Below are 19197 nucleotides of genomic sequence, written 5' to 3' on the forward strand. Positions count from 1 at the left end.
ATGCTGCTTCACTTTTGTCCTGATGTCCTGACTGAGGCACCTTCTTTTAATTTCTAAAAGAATTCTACCTACATGGGGACTACAACAGCAGGCCTTTAAAAAAATACAACTATACTATGTATAATGAATACAGTGTAACTTTTCTGTTTCTTCTAGCTGAAATTAAATGCATTCTTCCAGAGTCTTAGCCTGATCTTTCTTGCAGAATCTGGATTTTTTTGGTGCTAAATGGAGAGTTGTGACCCTGCACAACATATTGGAAAGTTTTCTCATGAAACTTTCTCTTAGCGAGACTTAGTATCAAATGACTGATGGCTGAAGCAAAGGTAATCACCTGTGCGTGTATTTTTGGGGTATTTTCCTAAGTTTTTGTTTGTTTGATTGTTTATAGTCAAGTCTTCTGAAGTATGTTACCTGTTCAAATTCTCAGTGTGCTTTACATGAGATTTCGAATGTCTCCTGCCTTAATCTGTAGGGTTCTACCACTGGCAATAATCATTTCTTCAGCTTGAATCTTCTCCATGACAAATCCACTGCTGAGGTTCATTCCACCAGCAGCATCCAAGTGCTTTAAAACACCAGGTCACCACAACATCTTTTGAGAAGCGATGGTCGTTTGCACTAGTTCTCCAACTGGAGCTGGCCGGTTTCCACCAGGGGTCTTGCTTCCCCTCTGGCTTTTCATCCCCCATTAGTATTTCATTAGCACCTGTCTCAAGATTTTGAGTCTCCATTAATTTAGCAATTGATCATATGAAAATTGGAATTGGAAGACATATCCTCTCCCTCTCATGTATACCTCTGGATCTGTTTGAAGGGTGACTGCTTCCAGCAAACAGCTACGTTGAATTCCCCAGATCCAGCTGATTTACCCATCCCAGCCCCTCTTTGCGTATCCTTCTAGACACAGAATTCCTTTGGTTGGTCTCTGGTGAGGAACTGGGCTGCAATTTGGGTCTCCTACTTCTTCCAGCCTTCCTGGGTTTTCAGTTTGTGCCAACTCATTGAAATTAGTAAGCAAAGGTTTGCCCACGGGCCCAAGTTCTTCTGCTTGGAGAGTGGGTTGCACTTGCTACTGCTTTAAAAACTGGGTGCTGCCAATATTTGACTAAAGGCTCCCAGAAGCAGAAGGCAAATCAGCAACTGAGACAAAGGTTTCAGTTGGTAAAGACCATTAGAGGCTCAAATTTTCATTAATTGGTAACAGTAGAGGGAACTTCTATCTAATTGCTTTTCTGGATTCCACAGTCACAAAACTTCACTGGCTGATTTCAACATCAGAAGCATAATGTCAAGAAGTTAAGCATATACATTTTAGTAAGGAAGAACTCTTGCTTTAAGAAAATCAGAAAAAGAATCGGTCATCTCTGTAGGTAAGTTACTTGAGCAACTGCTGTCCTCTAGGAAGAAGAAGAAGGAAAGAAAAAAAATCAAACTCCAAACCCAGTGCTGTGTTCGAGGAGGTCATCTTGCTTTGTCTCCCAACCATTGGTTTTCAATATATCTCTCTTGGAGGATGTTCTGTTACCGCAGATGTCCTGATCCAGGACTTTGACATACCGTGATCAAAATACCTTCCAATCTTACTTTATATGGATTTAATTTTTAATTTTTTTTTTTCTTCATCCTTCTAGCTTTTGTTGTCAGCTTTTTAAACTGTTTCTGAGTGGATGTCAAGCAGAACATGTCTTTACAGTAATTAGTTTATTATCTATTTATATCATGTCAGTAAGGTTATATCCTTCTCTGGTGTTCCTGTTCATCTGTCTACCAGAACCTTTTTTTGGATTTTGGGATTCACTGACTTCTAGCATCTGGATTTTAATCTTGTGAAGCAAATCTGTGCATTACTTGCATCACCCCAACCCCATGGTATCTAACTTTGCAATATTGTTCAGCAAACCACTGCAGGCAAGCAGTTTGAGGCAGCAAACCTCTTCCCATTACTGTTCAGCACTTCAACAATGGGGGTTTTTCCCTTTCAGGTTTTAACAGGGTTGACTACTGAAGTTTTCTAGGTTGTTGTCATACGCTGTTGAATGGTAGTGAGCCAAAACCAGATCCCTGCAGGACAGTAGGGAAAACGTTCATAGAATAATTCCTTCACTTAGTTTTTGCAATCTGTCATTTGGTTTGTAATCTGGATTATTAGAATGATAGTAGTGTAGTGACCACTTGGATTGAAATGTCAAATGACTTACAGAAGTCTTGGTTTAATAACACCAATCAACTTAAGTTTCTTAAAACTTAAAAAAGTGGAACTTTATTTCAAAAATGCTTTGACAGGCATGAATTATTCTACATTCTTGATTTTCACACTGATTGCTTCCGATAGATTACTCTTGAAGTGAATTGAAATCAGTCCTTCTCCCAAGATCATGTATTTTATACTCTTTTCCCTCAGCCCCATCATGTTGTTGCCCATTACTGCTGCTTCCCTCTAGAAAGTATTTCTAATTCTAAATTATTCACGTGACTGTTTAAATCTTTCAGTCTACTCAGTTTAGCTCAGCGTTCTTTCCCAGTGCTGGAGCTGTAACGGTTCTAACACACCGAGGTGTGTGTGCATGTGTATACGTCGCTGTTCCGAGATTGCGCTTGCATGCAGCAAAATAGATCGTAGATTCCTTGCATTTAGCAACCATGAGAATGGAGATGTAATTGAGATTCTCAAATAATTTTCAAATGTGGGAACGGAGGTGTTAGTATGGAGATGCAATTCCTTTATTAAGTCAGGTGATATACTGAAAATGCAGATGTGCTTCCAAGCATGTCATCTCTTCATCGTATCTGAAGAACAAATGCAAAGCTTGGGTTAAACTAAAAGTAATTTTTTCTTACCTGATCATGTTAATCAGTAACTTGCGAGAAAAGGGTTAAGTGATCAACTCATTCTGTTCTATTGGAATAAAATTTATCCAAAAAGCTAGCCCATATTTGTTTCCGTTAGGAAATGGATTATTTTTTTTATCATTTTTTTTAAACACCTTAGACGTACTATGAGTGGTGAAGTACTGCCTTCAGTATAGAATGAATTTACTATTTTAATCTCTTCATGCTAGATCATTTAAGAAGTTTATATTCTATTTATATTTCTTGTAAGGAGTTCTTGCTCTGGAAAATACTTTTATTGGGTATGTCATCAGTTTTCATGTGACAAAACTACTTGTCTTGAATAATACAGTGGCTCGTATTTAAAAATGTTCCAAATATGCAATATGTCTTTTGGGATGAATAAATGGTAAAAATTACAATAATAAATTTGCAACACAACAGAAAGCTGATTTGTATTGTACATAGTCTTTTTCATTCAGCCTAACTCTAGATTTCAGCACTCCACAACTTCCGAATAACTTGCTGCACTTTGCTTTGTTGCAATAGAAGACAAGTTGCTAGTTCATGAAATCAATTAAAACCTGTTTTAAAATTGGAATCTTATTTACCTGTTTACTTTGTACAAATGGGGTTCGCTGCTGTATGACCTTTCCTCCTCTCTGTAATGTGGTGAAGCAGTGCTTCAGCAGATCTCTATGCAAACGCAGGGAGAGAAGGGCTGGAACACAGAGCATGAGTGCAACCTCTGTGCAAAGGTGGTTTTTTTGTGGAGCTTTGCTTCAGTGCTGACTCAGGAGGAGGGTATTGACTGAGTCACATAGTTTTCAGCAAGTTTGAGCAGCTTGAGGAAGGGAAGTCTCCTCCTTGTTTGCGTGGTTTGGATCCACCCCAGGGTGTAGTTTAAGTAAACATTACTCCAGGCTGCAAGTCCTGGTGCAAGAGCCTAGCTAACTTGCCTTTCTTTTATGTCTCTGTTTAAAAAGTTAAAATCAAAGTTAACATTAAAACACTCTATGAGATGCATTAGATGTTCGGGGTTTTGGGAGAGGGGAACAAAAAAAAAAGCCTTGAAGTAGTGTTAAATAAGTCTGTCTAGACGCTCTACATGGGATACTGTTGGTAGTACCTAACATCTACCAGTAACTTCATCTCAAATACCTGTTTCTGGAATACCGGCACAGAGCGCTCCTCTTCAGACTGAGGAGACAAACACTGAGTTAGTTTATTTCTGAGTAATGCTACAGCTGAGAAACAGTGGTAAAGTTTGCTCATTTTAGAAGATTTAGTATCGATATTACAGACTCGTTGGGTGTGATCTTACAGGTGGTTTTTGCTGTTCTGTTGTATGTGTGGCAGTCACAGTCAATTGGCAGTTTTTGTGTTGCAGAACTTGACTGTAATCTCAACTGTAGCTGGGCATTGTAACAGACATTTATTGCTCCATTTTCTCCACTTCATAATTATTGTAGTGGCACATAAGTGAAAACGTAGCCTGCAGCAACTTCAGAGCGATTGTTTTAATTGCACTTAGACTCGGGTTGGCCAGGTGTTGCTGTGTCTGCATGACATGTTGCATCAATAGGATGTCCTTCTTCTGCAGACTTTTCTGAATTACAGTTCTTCCTTGGTTTCCGATACTTCCTAAAGAGTCGTCACCCATCTGTTTCAATAGTAAATTTGAAGTTGCTGTCATAGTGCCCCAGCAGGGTTGTATTATGCTTTTATCCTTATTATATCCTTAATAATTCGAACAAATTATTAACAGTCTCCCTTATTTATGTGGAAGGCTGCTTTTGCAGCGAGTGAGTGTATTCCTTAGCATATCCATGCCCCTCTTCAAGAGGAGACTTCGTAGATAAATAGCAAAAAAAATCTTCAGTGACTTACATGGTGTTTCTCATTTCAAATCTGGAGAGCATGGTAAAAAATTATTTGCCCCAAACTGATGCTTCCCCTGGTAATTAAGAAACAAATGGTGGAATAATTCCAGCGGAAGGAGTAGTTCTGGGATATTTCTTTGGTTAGAACTGAATTGCTTTGTCAGATGTGTACAGTGTTGCTTGGAACGTGGGTCTGCTGAGCCTTTCTGCTCTTGACTGCCCTTAGAGGGGCAAGGAAATTTATCTGTGAAGCATTTGATGTAACATGTGTCGAGATGGGCGATGCAGATACCGTAACTGAGGCACCTCGGCTCTAGTCATGTGCACATGGACTCATGTAACGGGGGTGTTCGTTTGGTTTATTTAGTGTAAATGGTTTCTAGTTCTCATGAAATACATTTCACTGGAGATTATTAAAACATGGTAAGTTTTTTTTACTCTAAAATAAAGAGCAATAATGGGCTGTTTACTCATATTTTGCAGCTGTATGGGTTAGCTTTTAAACTTCTTGGACTGTAAGTAGGGCCTCGGCTAGATCCTGCTGGCTCAGATACTTCGTCAGACAACTGCTGTATTATTCTTCAGATTTCGAGCACATACTGGAGTTCTTCAGTCCTTTTGGTTGTGAAGATACTGTGAAAATACGAAGTTATAACTGTTTAATGGGAAGGTTGCTTCCTGCAGCCTCTGAAGAGCAAGTTTGGAAAGCAGTCTGTCTTCATGGCTATTACCATGAGTATCCAGTGATGCAGGTGCGAGCAGCCATCTCCAGTTGAGGAGAAAGGGTGATGACTCAGGGTAGAGTCACATCCTCTTAACACTCTGGTTAGGGACACCACCGCTTCACCCTTCTGGGTCTGACTAATGAAGCTGAAAAGAGGTATAAAGATGTGAAAAAGGGAAAGCTAACCCTTCAGAGATCTGTGGCTATCCAAATCTTGTATGCAGCTGCCTGTATGCTCAGCTCTGCATATACAGGGGTCCTGGAGCCAAGCGGACCGCTTTCCACTGGCTGTAGTGGCTGCCACCCCATTGTTGAGTGTCTGCAGACTGGGGCAGATGTAACGGCCTTGCTTGCATACAGCTTGTACCTGTGGTTTCCTCTGCAGTCACACAAGCTGAGATGATTTGCTGTGATATGTGTTTGGGTAGATTTGGAGACGTGGGATCTTGGGGCGATTTCGTTAAACATGATTACACCTGCTCCAACGTGTACGAGCATCCAGAGTGGGAGAACTGAGCCCCCGTGGTTAGCAGTGCCCGTACGATCACACTTTGAACTCTTGCCCATCAGCGAAAAACACTGTCTGGCTCTTGCATCTCAGTGTACCCCAGCCTGCCCTGTGGGTTGGCTCTCAGCTGGAGCCTGGCATTTATGTGAAGAGTATTTCTGCAGCTTCTATTTTCCCAGTACAAGCTCAACGAGCCAGCTAAGCTGTGCTGGCAGGGCTGCTTGAATCGAGTGAACACTGTAGCAGAGACAAGTTGGTGTAGCAGAGCGTTGCATAAAACAATTTATCTGTACAGTCTGTAGTAGCAGGATGATGCTTTGTGCTTCGCAGTGCAGCTTTAATGGGATAGGTTCAGGTAAAAAACTATTTCAAGCTTTTCAAATTCAGCATGTTAGGAGGGTGAAGTTGAAGTTGAGGTGTGTGGCCTTGCTGTGTGCACAGATCCCTGCTGAGGCATCTCTTCATTTGTCAGGAGGAGTTTAAAAAGCTTCCTCAAATAATATTGGCTGTTTCCCAATCACTTTTAAGCTGGCATTGGGGCTGGAAAGGATTTTTTCTTTCTTTTGTTTGTGCTGCATTGCTTATTGCATGCAAAACTGACTCTTTTAATCAAGGAGCTTCTACTAACAGCTTGAGATGTCAAAACACAAATTTCAAATACATCTCTTCACGTGTTTCATGATGGAAAATACTTCACGTACAGCCTTCTGGAGGGAATCCTTGCTGGTAGCCATTGCTTCTGTTTTTCCTCACGTATGCCAGGCTGTCGTTGCTGAATTAAGTTACTTGCCTTCTGTATGTAAAAGCCCTGGTGTCCATGGTTGTGCTGTCTCTGAATGCGTCACCCCAGCAGCCCCGTGCTGTATGTGTGAGCGTGTTGGTTTCATAGACAATGAGCTGCTGCCCTGGGAAGTGTGGCCTGGCCAGTGTCACCGTGGGGGGTGGCAGGAGCCTGCTGGGGGAAGTTCCAGGTGTCTTGAGAGGAAGGAGATGAGGGAAAAACGGTGTTTTAGGGAAAGTTCCCACGCAGTGCGAAGGAGAGGCATGGGGCGGGGGTCGTCAGGAAGGGAAGAGCAAAGTGAGGCCATCTGGGAGGGATGGGGATGTTGCTGGGGGTTACCTCAGAGGGGAAAAGTCCTCTTCAGGCCTTGAGAGAGCATCCTCATCTTGCCTGCTGCCCCGCTGCCTCCTGCCCTCAGCCAGCACGGCAGCGGGCAGCTCTGGGTGCCAGCGGCCGGTGCAGGGAGCAGCTGGCCCTGCCTGGCTTGGGGTGCAGCGAGGTGGGAAGCGCTGTGCACGGCAGGGGCTGTAGAGACAATATCTGCGTTCCTGCCCTTGCCTGAACCTCCCAGGAGGCCCACGCCATTCTTCTCCCCTTCCTGGCATTGACCTGCGGCTCCGCCGCAAGCCGAGGCTTCCTCTTGCCGGTGTGCTGGGGCGTTCTGCAGCACCGCGGGGTGACGGGGGTTTGCTTGCAGTGCTGAGCAGGTGAACGGTGATGAGTTACATCTGGGGGGGTCGATTAGAGACCCCCTTCAGTTCACTGGGGTCTGCAGGAAGCAAAGGCTTGTCCGGGCTGCTGTGGGAGCGCGGCGGGGCAGGGTTCGGTGGGGATCCTCCTGCAGAGTGCAGATGTGTCTGAGGTGGCGCGGTGCCATCGCCGATGTGAGCGCAGCCCTCGGTAACAGCGGCTCTGCTGGTCGCAGTGCCAGAACTTGTAGGGCACCAGGAAGGGTGGACCTGTACCTGACTACGTCAGGAGAAGGTAAGACCTGTGGACCTCTTCTGCTGTAGGAAGAGTGGTGTTGGTGTCAGCACATCCTTTGCGTGGTCTTAGTATTGCTTTGGCTAAACCGCGTGTTACACGTGAGATGCCTTTGATGCATCTACTGCCTCATTCATTGCCTCATCTGTGGAGCTTTGCTTAAGCCATCCTTATGGCTAAAACAGACAAAGATTCTTTTGAAACTTCAAAGAATCTTTGTTCTAGTTTTGTTTTGTCTGATTCTCTATTGTATATAATAATGTGTGTAATATATATGGAAAAAATTATCTTCACTTAAATGTTTTGTTCTCTATTACATATGCAAGTGGGAAATGCTTCATAGCTACCTCCTACAATCCCACAGATTCAGACGACGCAGTTCACAATACTGTTTTAATCTACATTTAATGTTAAATGAGAGTTTGTTAATTTTACCAGATGCAGATGTCAAGTATAGCAGACTCAAAGCAAAAAAACCCCAACCATACAACACCCCATGAACCAACAGAGCCCCCCCACCAAAACAAAAGAAAAAAAGCTTTAGGCAACCCTCCGTGTGTGGCCTAAAGGCAGCAGTCCTTTAACTGCGCGGCCCCAGCTGTGCTGCTAATTGGGCCCTGTTTTCCACCTTCGTTAGCCTGGGATTGTGTACACTGCTCAGAGGGAACCCCTGGTTCCAAGGCACTATAATACATAGTCGTTACAATGATGTATCTCTGTGGGAAGAAAAATTCGGTTCACACCCTCTAAGTCCAAACTATAAGGTAAAAATAATCCCTTTCTATTCTCTCCTAAACAGAACTGCTCCTGGAAAGCAGAAACAAACCCTAGTAATTGCTCTATGTCCCTGGAGTCCTTAACAGAGCGTCTGCAGACATGACAGGAACAAGACCTGCTCCGGGATGCCTGCAGTTTTCAGCAATGGCAGAGATCAGTTCATGCATTACTGTTTAAGTGCTGTGTGTGTGCTCAGTGCGGTGGCATTACAAAGAAGATGACTTTATTTTCCTGCTGCAAGGAGGTTGAAATCTTAACATCCTGAACATATGGAAGGAGAGTTTTCTCTGACTGTCCAAAAATCTCAGAAAATGTAAGCCGGGGGGGAGAGGGGAGGCCATGTGCATGCTCGGTGTTCAAGAAAAAAGCTATTTGTGCTCAGTATAATGGCAATATTTTTCAGTTGCAGCTCTCCTGTGCGGAAGTTTAATCTCCCTAATATGGACAGAGTGAGAGCAATGAGAACCACATCATTTTTAACTTAGCCAGTTTTCTAAGAACAAAAGACATATGCGTCAAGTATGTGTTTTGGGTCACTTTTGCACCTTTTTTGTCTTTCTGTGTTTCTGTTTGTACCCTGGCCAGTTCTTACGCTCTCCGACCTGGTAAGAAAGTTAACATGGTTACTAAACTTTAAGAGGGAAGAGACCGGTTGCCTGGATTTGATCTGAGCACCATTACATTTATTAATATAAGTAATGACATCATCTTTATTGCAGAACAGGAACCTTAAACAGTTATGGGAGAGCAAATTTTAGCAACAGTGTCCTTATGAGACTTCTGTGATTCATCTTCAAGTGTGCATATTTAAGAAAGATCCTGTGCCAAATCAGCTCTGTGAATCTGACTTTACTTCATTTCAAACTGTAATTTATTAGCAAAAATTATTCACTTTCATTTTTTTCCTTTTAAACTATGTGAAAACTAGCGCTTGCAGCCTGCTGGGGAGTGCTAGGCAAAGCACAGGCAGCTCTTTTGTCCTCTTCCAGCTTCCTCCAGCAATCTGCTTTTGCACTCCTCCAAAAGCCTTTTGTAAATGATGCCTGAACCATAAAAGTAACAGTAACTGCTGTCTCATTTCTGGGATTCAATGTGTTAGTCATTCACAGTGGTGGTGTTCGGGGCACTGATGAACTGCCAGTAAAGCACTTGGTTTACTACCAGAGGAGTTTGCTGATGTCTGTTAGAAAGTATCACCACGTTCAGGTTCAGTCTTTTCTACATAACAGCGTGGAGGAAATGTGCATCCTTTATGGCCAGAGCTGAAAAAGCAAAACGATACACCACAGTATAGCCGTGGTGGCTGCCAAGGGTGAACATCTGCTCTACAGCTTGTCATTCAGCTTTTAAAGATGTCCTGTGAACAGCCAAGAGTGCTGGCCTGCCTGGCTTCTTGCATCTGTTTTGTACCTAGATGGGAGATAACTTGCTCCGAAGGGGAAAGCCGCAGACTGGCAGGCTTCACCTCTGTGTGAGCTGCACGTTGGCAGCAACACACCGATCTGCCTGCCCGCCTGCTGGAGCCGTGTTTTCTCCTCACCTGGGTTTTCTATGCCATATTTACTGGAAAGAATCGGTCCTGTAGTGAATTGCCCTGAGGAAAGTAGGCGTGTGCTCCCCATTTCCTAGCGCCTGCCCTTGTGCAGGGATGTGGTCCCTGTGCCTCGCCTCTCGCTGTCGGTGAGCAGCTTCATCTGTGCTAGCCACGCAAGGGCAGAAGACTGAAAGTTGTTTGGGTTGGTTGGTTTGTTTAAAAAAGGTGAAAAGTGTTCAACAAACATTAGTGGTTGTTTTCAGTGAGTTTGTTTTCAAACCTGACCTCGTGTGATGTGAAGGGCCGGTGTTACGGCACTCCTGGGGGGCTGGAGTGAGGCTCATTCGGCCTTAAGCCGCTGCCTTTACCTTTCTCTTTTCCTGAAGCTTAGGAGAAACCTCCTCTGCCACCCGGTCTGACCCAGCCTGGGGGCCCTTCCCTCAGCACAGGACGTGGCTCAGTGCTGTTGGTGAGGAGCAGGAGCCCTGCCTGCTGGACGAGCTGTGCAGCATAACTGCCGGCACTCGCCTACCTGCTGTCCTCTTTGAACCATTTCCTCGGTAAACGAAGACAAGTGTTGCATTATTCCAGGGGCAGAACAGCGTTTCCCAAACCTTCCTTGTGCGGCGGCTGTTGCCACTTCTCCCTAGCTTTAAGCCAGGGCTGGCTCAGCAAACTTTTGGGTCAGATTCCTGATTTCCCTCCTCTGGTTGTTGCCTTTTCCCATTGCCAAGGTGTCAGCTGGAGCGGGGGAAGCGCTGCTGGGCTGACCTGTCAGCCTGGTGCCTGGCCCTGGGAAGGGCTCCAGTGCTGCCGAGATGGTTTGGAGGATGCCACCAACTTGCTTTTTATGGTTCCTGCTGTGTTTTGCTTGCCCTAATGCCCAAGTCTCACGCTAAAACCTGAGGAAGACCGCATCTGAAGATACTCAGTCTTTTCAGCTCCCTGTGGGAGGGGTAGCTCCCTGATGGCACTTCATGCCTTAATTTGAGCTTATCAAGTGTCTTCACCCGCATCCCAGAGCAGCAGCCTTTATAAAAGCAGATGAACGCAGCTGGCATGGGGGCAGAAGTGAGATGCTTTGGGGCACCTCACAAATCTGTGCCAGCTAGTCGCTGGGTGCAGGATTGTCTGTCTAGCAGTGCCCCAAACAAATCCTGCCCAAAGGGCTCGGCGTGCCCTTCCCCTGGCATGGGTCTGCCCAGGGCTACGGGCTGCTGTCCCGGCTGACATGTAGGGCAAGAAGCAGTTTTCACTCCTGCTTCCAGGAAGGTGAGGAGATTTTTACCAGTTTTGGTGAGGCTGGCCCTTGTTTGGAGATTTTGGGTGCCACCTTCACGTGGCAATTCTCAGGACTACCCTTGAGATACCATTTATCTAGAAGATTTGCTGTGCCTGGTAACTTTAGGGATGTGTGCTTCTTCCCTGGTCTTACTAAGATCCTGGTTAGCCATCTGGAAATCTCATCCTGTGATTACTCCAGAATCTGGAAGACCTTTTGTAACTACTAATCCCAGAAACAGATTTTCCCTTCATCCTGTCTGTCAACACAGCCTTTAACTTATTTTTATGGGCTTCAGCACATGTTTGAAGCATCACTGCCTTAGGATACAGTCTGTTTTCCAGACTATTTTCAGTGGTCCTTATATCTACATAATAGCACTTCCTGAAGAAGGGCTGTTTAGTGGGTATTTAGTAGCATCTTTTGTGTCCTTCAAAACTTGACACATCTCCATTTGCACATCTAGAACAGGAATCAGTGTAATTTAGCATGCCATGAGCATGAAATCCTAGGATATTATACTTTGCCATGCAATCTGTTCTGCTTCAACAGAACGGAGTAATGTTTTCATTGATAAGATGTGATAAAGATTGTATTATAAAGTACTAATCCAATTGAAGCAAGGGGGGTAAAGCAAAAAGAATACTCTAACTGATGCCATATTAGACTTCATTTTTTTGCCTTTTTTGTGTGTCTTGTCCACTAGTTGTTGTTTACCCACCAAAATAACTTCTGTATGCAGGTTGCTGTATGTGTCTTGCCTGCTGCACGGAGGCAGCAGGATATGGCAGGTCAGCATCGACCCTGCGTGCAGCCAGAGCTGTCTGGTTGAGTGCCGTCTGCATGGGGGTAGTTCAGGAGGGTCCGTGTTATGACCTTGCCTCGAATTGTGGCCCCGTGTTCCTGCAAGACCATGAGGGCCCAGGCAGAGGTTGGGACAGCGTCGCTGGATGAGGCCAGCAGGACATCTACCCTGTGGCCGGAGCATGCCTGCGTGGTGGAGAGGGTGGGAAGGTGGCTCTGTGTGTGCACAGAGCACAGCAGTGGGCTCACATCCAGTCTGCAATGCTTTCAGGTTTGTTGGCACGTGCTGCTTTGTAGCAGTGGGCCCTGGACTACGTGTGCTGCTTGTGCCCACGCTTGTGCATTTGCAGAGCATCATGTAAAGCCGCCCTCCGTGAGCCAGCAGCGAGATAAGGGGAACTGCCTCCTTTTTCTCTCTTCTTAAGGAAGAATTCTCAAGAAATGTTTCTATGTTTCTTGAGAACAGAAAAGCTTGACCTAACTGCTGCTCTAAATATATGTCTGTGGTCCTTGAAAGGCCCAGCAGGATATAAAGCCACCAGTTCCAGTTCTCATTTTTGCCAGAACTTCAAAGTGTTTCCCTTTATGCAGTAATCTTAAAACTAGTCCAAGAAAACGCTCACGCGATTACTTAGATATTCCAGTTATGCCACCAATGTGGAAACTTAAATGATGATATTTTCCACAGGCAAAGCTTTCGTTGTTAGTTAAACGTGATGGTCTTCTGCTTGTTTGTAGGGAAGATACCACCTCCTTTCCGTGGTCTGAGAAACGGTTGCTGCTCATGAGCTGAGCCAAAAGTGGTGACAGACAGACTAAGAAAATGGAGCCATAACACAGTCACCAAAGTCCTGTTTAGGCTTTAAATGTTTGTTTTAATCATAATTGTAACCTTCTCTGGAAGAGAAGCTTTGGATGGACTAGCCATTACTTATTAAATAAACACGTTGCTATTTTAGTATTTGAAATTATAGTTGCCATCTTTATCAGTTGTGCATCACGTCAAACTTCAAGTAGAGATAAAAGCTCATGTACCTTCATCGATAAAAAGCAAAATTGGGCAGGACTTGCTCCTATACGCCAAATCTTAGTCTGTTCTTGGAAAAGCTGCAAGCCATAGTTTGCCTGCCTCTGCCAGTGTGGCCACATGTAATCTTGCAATGCATTTACTTCATCCACGAGGCCGTTGTGTGGGCTGAATTTGTGCGTATTCAACAAGCCATGGCTGGTCTGCTGCAGAGTTTGTAACTATATAATATAAATATAGTATAAAAATGAGAGCGACGTGGGGTTTTTGGGGGGTTGGGCTGTTTTAGGGCTCTCTTGGTAAGTACAGTTACACAGGCAGGGCCTGAGATTTTTATTCGGTTGGGTTTTTTTGGTTTTGGTGGTTTTTTGTTGGTTTGGGGTTTTGTTCTCCCGGAATGACTGTGCGGTAGCACTTGACCTTGCAGTCAAGGCAGGGTAGGTTCATCCCTTGGCTGCTGAGCCCAGGAGAGCCGCAGCAGATGTTCCAGGTCCTGGTCAGGAGGAATTCATGGAACACGGAACGGCAGCCACCGGGGTCAGCGGAGACCCGTCGTACTTCAAGTGGTTTTAAGGACCACAGGAAGCGTGGTCAAAAATGAAGAGATCATTCAAGGATCATTTAGACGTAGAGAATTCCTCCGGGTTAAGTAAATATCCTGCCGAGTTTCTCCTGGAAAAGAATTCAGTATGTAAGGCTGTATCTTTTCCAGATTATGAGCGATGGGATGCAACAGAGAGAAACTTCTATTTCTACAAACTGAGAAAGCATGCGGGCCTCAAACTCTTTTCCCAGTTGGAAAATTTGCTGCTAAGAAAAGGAAATAGATTTTTATAAGCAATATTTAATTCAAGCATTTGGCTAATTCTCCTGCTGCAAAGGTTTTAGGTCACAGTCTGATTCATTGATGTGGAACTGGAATGAAAGGGATTAGGAGAGGAAGTAGACTCTGAAGTTAGGAAAACTCTCTGGTTTCTTGTCCACTAACCATTTTTTTCCAACCCATCAAATGTATATTTGACCTATGTTTCTAATTTAAGTGTTGTAGAGAAACTTATTCCTACGCGCCTTCCCTTTCCTCTTTTTCTGCCCATTGTCATCAGTTCTGCCATGGGTGTGTTTGATTTTGCTCTTTCAGGAGGATATTCTGATCTTTCCATATTTGGGGAAGTTTCTGGACATGACATTGTTGTACAGATGCTGTGAACTTATACATTTATTCCACTAGGTTAGAGAATGGAAAATGGGTGGTTTATTATTCTTATTACTCATTACAAATATATGTTAAAATAGCTCCCTGCTCACAATGGGATGTTCTGCAGTAACACAGGTGCTGGGGGGAGCCACAGCCAGTACCTTCCTTCTGTTGCTACATGTATGTGTGTTTGCATAGGTGCATGTGTTTTGTTCAGGGATCACGCAGGGGATCCATCTGAAAACTTTTGTTGTAGCAGTGAGGTCAGTCTCCCCCTGTCCTTGCAACCTCCCCGTTGTTTGTCTGACCCCCAGCTCCTGGCAGCTCCTGCTATCCACCGCCCCGCTCTCTCCCAGCCTCCGAGACGTTCCCTTTTCCCCTGGCCAGTACTCTCATTGCTAGGTCTGAGAGACCTGGCAGTCATCAATCTTATGTCACTTACAATATCCCATAATATCATGAGCGGTGGTTGTGAGTGGTTTTCCTAGCTGCGTTCATAAAGCAGCTACAAAAAGAGACTTATCAGAGGAGACAGGTCTGCATCCTGCCCTGGCTGCGTTACTGCGGCGCTGTGATGGATTTACTGCTTTCATAAAGGCAGCAAACGACGTTGCCAAACCCAGTGGTTTATCTGGGGCCACCCGTGTGCTCTGCAAAAAATAGCTCATCCTCAGAGAAAAGAATGACGTGGGGCTGAGTTCACAGTAATTACTTTGGGAATAGTTATGTTGCTCAAAAGAAAGAACGCTGCTTTTCGTTTTGTGAGAAAATGGCGATCGGGACAAGGGGAGGTTAAATGTGCTGAGTCCTTGGGCAGGCGGCAGGGCTGGGCAGGCAGGGCGGGCAGGGCAGGCAGCAGCGAGGGTGGGCAGGGCTGGGCAGGCAGGGCAGGGCAGGCAGCAGCGAGGGCAGGCAGGGCTGGGCAGCAGGGCGAGCAGGCAGCAGTGAGGCTCCAGCCCTGCTATGCTCTGGAGAGGGGGGAGCGCTTTGGTGATGGGCCAGCTTCACCCTGGGGCCAGTAATTACTCAGGTGGGAGTTTCCCAGCAGATTCAGGGCGTCCTGGGAGTCACTGAACAGGGAGAAGACGGGGGGCTTGGCAGTGCAGAGGAGCCCATCTTTTTTTTCCTCCCAGTTTTTAACCGTGTAATTCATGCTTTGCTCTGTAAAGCATTGTGATATAGTTTGTATACGTTATGTAAAATAAGTTGTATTCTATTATATCGAAGAAATACAAATATAAAATAAAGTCAAAGGATGGAGTAAAGTAGCCTTGTGGTAACTGGACCCCTAGTCCCTGCTTGTACCGGTTGTCCTGTTCCCCAAGGCTGCAAAGCCTCTGGGGCGAAGGCTGCGGCTGCAGGTCTCTGCCATCCCTGGAATGATTCAGGAGTTCTCCACATGAAGATGCACTGTTAAATCCAGCCTGTCCTGGATGAAAGGGGAAGCACAGATCAAATTCCGTCACACGTTTTGCTCACCAGTGGAGCTTGTCTCCAAGATCTCGGGTGTTCCTGCTGTGTGGGGGGACTGTGCAGCTCTTGTGTTTTGGGAGCTTTAAGAAACGATTTTTAACTGTGCTTCAGTCTTTTGAGGCTGGAAACACTCCGTGTTGCTCTAGGCACAACAGATAGGTGGGCTCTTTAGGGGTGGTCCATGTTGGTAACGGGACAGCATGTGGCAATTTTGTGACCTAGGGAAAGCAGAACCCCAAATCTCCAGGGTTTGCGTGGGTGTGGGGCTGGGAGGGCGGTGAGGTTGACTGTGAGCACTTCAGATAGGCAACGTGCTGTTGCAGAAGGTGGAATCTGCCAAAAAATGCCAAGGTGAATTTTTTATGGGAGGAAAGATGTCGTTGTGAGCTGCCTGACACCAGGGCGAGACCCTGCGTTTGTATTTCATCCCTGAGACAGGAATCGCAGCCCAAACCCCCATCGCCCGGCGTGCGCTGCAGGAGAGCCAGCACCCAAGGGAGGTGGGAGGAAGAGCCGTAAATCCCAGCAGCTCCTGAGCATGGCTCGGGGGGGCTGATGTTCGGCTCTGCGAGGGCTGCCAAGAGGGTCAGTGCAGGGCGGCTGCCGGCACAAATCCTGCGCGGTGGGAATTTTCCCCCTTGAGCAACCGCTGTGCTTTTTAACCAGAAGATTAATGGAAGGGGGGCTGTGGAACGGGCCGGAGTGCCAGGTATTAGTTCATTAGTCTCCAAGCAAGCACGCAGCCGGTGAGTCACCGGCACCGCTTCCTGCGCTGATGCCGCGCTTGGAGCTCTCCCAGTGCCGGGTGATCCGGCCCAGCCCTGCGAAGGCTGGGAACTCGCCGGACCAGATCAGCGCATGCTGTGACTGTGGGCTGTTAATGCTATAAAATAAAAACTAGTCTAGATTAATTACACTGCACATGTTATTCATCTATAATCCTGCTCCTTGGCTTCATTCCCTCCCAGCGCAGCTCCCCGTTGGTTTCTGTTCCTCTCTTAAGGTGTCCTTGACTCCCTTTGGGTTTCTCCTTTTCTTCCAAGGGGTGGGAAGAAGGTGCCTGCCGCTGGTAGCAGCATGCCTGCTCTGCTCGTTCTGCTGGACAGACCCGTATATCTGCGTGTGGAGGCATAAATAGCTGGTCAGAACTGTCAGTCGGCTTTGATGGGTCACCAGCCGCAGCAAGGGCTTGTGATGCCGGTGAGGTGCCAAGCGCAGCAGGGAGGGCAGCTGGAAGTGCTCCTGGTCCCTAACACCAGAAGTGATGGTCCTGTAAGGGGATGCACGCAGGATGCATCTGCTTCCATGATTGAAAAAAAAAAATGTTGCGGCTACATCCTACAGCGATGGGTTGACAATGAAATTAAACCATGCAGGGAACCAGCCTGTAGCTGCCGGAAACGGCGTGTTGGGTCAAAGCAGTCATCTTGCAGAAAAGTGGTGGTGCTTTTGTGCAAACTTGTGTGCTGTCATGGGCCTGGTTGGTCCCGGCAGCAGCACTCTGGGGTGAGCCAGCCCTTCACTGTGCTGCAAGGGCCTGGAGGGAGAGCGGGAAAGCTGTAGCAAAATGCTGGAATTCTCATGCCTAAAACACATACCGTACCTGCGGTGCTGCCTGACAGCCAGGGAAGAGAAATCCCAACCACAGATCCAGAGCTGGAGGGCTGGGGCATCGCAGGTGGCCCTTCCAGCTCAGCCCCCACCGCAGGGGTCCCAGGCACACGGTTTGTTTAGCTCGGGGGGTGGGGGGGGTGGGGGGGTGGGGGGGGGGTGGTGTTGAGCTTGGAGGGACCCAAGCAGCTGCAACTGTGCAGTGGCAGCAAGCTGCTCTCTCCTGCTCTGCTTGTAGCAATGCTTAGCTCTAGCACATTTTTTGTTACAATCAAGCCTAGGAAATTAAAAGTTGTCAGCTTGACAGATAAGCAGGTAGGATAAGGTCTGGTTGCCGTCTGGAGCCTGTGGCAATGTTCCCAATGACTCGAGTGGGAGAAGCACAAGCCCCCCCATCTCTTGAGATGATGACGAGCTAAGACTTGCTAAATCCAGACAAAATAAGCTGTACTTTTGTTTAGCTGTGAGTTGTTTTGGGCAAGAAGCGATTTTGAAAGGATCTTTGTACCTCACAGAGGATTATTGCACTTTCATGTGATGCCAGTGGGATCAGCAGATGCTCTGGTAGGGTCCCAGAGTGCTTAGAGGTCCCCACCCCCATCAGAAGCAGTGCTGGGTTAGGGGCATCATCCATGTATTTTCCAAAATGTTCTGAACTATGTTCTGCTGCAGTCACTTCCAGCAGGTGTTTTTAAATGTGGCAACCATTCGTTCTTTTTTTTAGCCCTTGTTTTTCTCTCCTCTTCACCTGTTTGAAGGCCGTTGCCACAGGAGAGTGGACCAGGAGGGCTGGACCACTGGGTTGGAGGGTTTTTCCTTTTATTTTTCTGATTATTTTTTTTCAAACAACTGCATTTTTAAATGATGTGTTTATAATTATGGACCTTATTTTCAAAACAGAGCACACCATTCACAGCTGTTACAAATGAGAGCCCAGCCAGCAGCCCTTCCACATCTGTGACTCGCTTGTCCCTGCAGAAGCCACGATCGGTGCAGGGGACTTTGTTCTCAGGGTACGTAGAGGAGAGGCTCGTGACCACCGCAGGGCTGTAATCGGCCGCGTTTTGAACCATTTGTATTAGCCTGGTGTCCCCCAGCAAGCTGCGCCCTAGCTCAAGCAGTGAAGGTGAAAATGCTGAACCCCTGGGGAGAGAAGGTCACCCTGAGGAGAAGCCCCCCGTTAGCAGGGAAGGGGATGCACAGGAGGGGAGCTGGCAGTGTTGGCAGTAGTCAGGGTGGTGAGGGCTGGCACGGGGCGGCACGTGGTGCTGGGTATCGTGGCACAACTGGGTGCTGGAGATGTTCCCTGGCACTGGTTGCAGAGGAGGTCTCCACCCCTCGTCCCCGCATGGGGTCAAGCTCTCCCTCCAGCGCAGCCATCCCCAGCACCAACCACCCTTCCCTGAGAAAACGGGCCATTTCTGCAAAGGTTTAAATACTGTCATTTGGGGAATTTGCATATTGCCTTGGCCAAACAGGCCCTGTCAGCACCCCAACCCCCGCGCCCTGCGCCTGCTGCCCAGCCAGCGCCGGCCTTGCCCCGCGTGCCGCAGGGCGCAGGTGCACCCGGCGTTTACCCGCAACAATAACAGCACGTGCACATGCATCTGCTTTAAATCACTAAATTATAGCGAGGGGTCAGCGGTGTTTAAATGGACTCAGAGGTGAGGCCAAAGAAACGAGGCTTGAAATTCAAAGCAGTCCAACCTGCCCCGCCGTGGCGTAACTGTCTGAGTAATTCACTGGTACCGAGCCATCACCCTGACTCCTGGGAGAGATGCT

Source organism: Falco rusticolus, chromosome 4 (assembly GCF_015220075.1).
Source record: "Falco rusticolus isolate bFalRus1 chromosome 4, bFalRus1.pri, whole genome shotgun sequence".
Taxonomy (NCBI): domain Eukaryota; kingdom Metazoa; phylum Chordata; class Aves; order Falconiformes; family Falconidae; genus Falco; species Falco rusticolus.